This window comes from Lactuca virosa, chromosome 6 (genome assembly GCF_052849685.1).
Source record: "Lactuca virosa cultivar CGN04683 chromosome 6, Lactuca_virosa_CGN04683_v6, whole genome shotgun sequence".
Taxonomy (NCBI): Eukaryota; Viridiplantae; Streptophyta; class Magnoliopsida; order Asterales; family Asteraceae; genus Lactuca; species Lactuca virosa.
The window spans coordinates 73,003,581-73,005,477 of record NC_136431.1 but is presented as its reverse complement, the minus strand read 5'-3'; positions in this window follow the sequence as shown (position 1 = coordinate 73,005,477).

Sequence of the window (1,897 nt, the reverse complement as noted above, 5' to 3'; positions counted from 1 at the left end):
CGCTTATGGTACTTTTCCATAAGGTCCTTGTTCATCTCAAAGGGCCAGTACTCCTCATAGTACCTTTTCAGTTCTGGGGACATGGTTGCGACCATGATGCATGCCACTTTGGTAGCATCATCATAGTGTTTCTTGTAGGCAGCATATTCTTCAGGAGTAGCTTTAGACTCATCAAGCTCTTTGAGCTCCTTTTCAAGGACATATTCTTTGTCCTCAAATCGAAGCACAATCTTGATGTTACGCATCCAATCATTATAGTTAGAACCATCCATAACAACTTTGGAGCAAATGTTGAGCAAGGAGAAGTTGTGGTTGGAGGATGTTGAAGCAGAAGTGTTTCTAGGAGTAGACATCTGAAAAGAAAGAAAGTTTCAGTTAGATTTCAAGATACCTCAATATAATAACCCAAAGATATAATATCAAGGTTAGGATCCAACTATGAATATTCACAACTTAGAAACGGGATGCCGAGATCCAAGTGTAAAATTCATAAATGTAGGTGAATGACGATTCACCAATTCCACTATTAGACGAAATAAACGAAGTGAAATTCCTAATTCTTTTGAGATACATTGAAAATATTCAATGGCATGTTTTAATCTCGGAATATGCTCTTCTATTTGTGACTGGGATGCCGAGGATCATAAACAAGATGTGAATAACCATGCAAATGTGCTTGGTAACCTCATTGTCTTTATCATTAACTGTTGATGTGCTGGTAAACCACACACGCTCCATCAAAATGACAATTATGAGATACCCATTACTACTCTTTATTAGTGCCTTTTAGTGTGCTGGTTAACCACACACGCTCCACTAACGACCAATAAAGCATAATGTGCAATTTCATGGATTAGCATACTTTTCACATTTTTCCTAAAGTAACTAGAGTTGGGATTTTGTAAAAATAATGTTCTAGTACTTTCTTTAATAACATTATACTTTTAATGAGATGTAGTTGTCCTATCAAACCCGTTCTGCTAACGACCCTCCACTAATCAAGGAAGCGGTGGGTGAGAGTGGACACCCATTCAACTACCATTTTATAGGCAGTTTCCTTATACCCCCCTTATAGACTAGCTTCGTGAATGAGGCATACTAGTGATTTGACTGACCATATTCTTTCATATATATAATATTAAACTTTTGATTATAATACATATATAAGGTGTGTTTTAAACTTTTTAAAACTTTGAGGTTTATATATAATTTTCGAAAATTAAGCCATTAATTTTAAATTTAAAATAAACCAAATAACTAGATTTAATATTTATCTATTAATTAACTTTTAATTAATTTATTAAATCTTGTAAGGATTATCTAATTAAATTAAACAATTAACTTAATCCTAATCCATATCCCTTCTAGATTTCGAAAATTAGGGAATAGGATAATTTCCTTATTTTTCTCAATTATCCAATAAGGCAACTATTATCCAAAACAAAGAAACCCTATAAAGACTAGCATATTTCAAAAATCAAGGGAGGAGGCTAGGGTTTCCAAAATCCTAACCCTAATTTTGATTAGGGTTCATGGAGGCTAGGGTTTTTCGAAAAACCTTTAAACCAAAACCTTAAAAATCGAAAAATTTGGCCTTTAGGGTTTAATGGCTATAAACCCTAATTTGCAATTCAACTATTATAGCAATTCAATTTAAAACAAACAATGGCTCTGATACCACTGATGGGTTTTAGGTAAAACAAATAAACTAGAAAACAATTCCTAAGTTCACATGCAACCTACTTTGGATCTATGTTTTAACTATTGAACATATAACTTTGAATTGCAAAACAAGAACCCTAGAGGAGGAGGCTATTTTCGAAAATAACTAATTAGGGTTTAAGAGTTACATACCTTTCAATTGTTATAGTAAACAATTGATAATCCTCTTGAACTT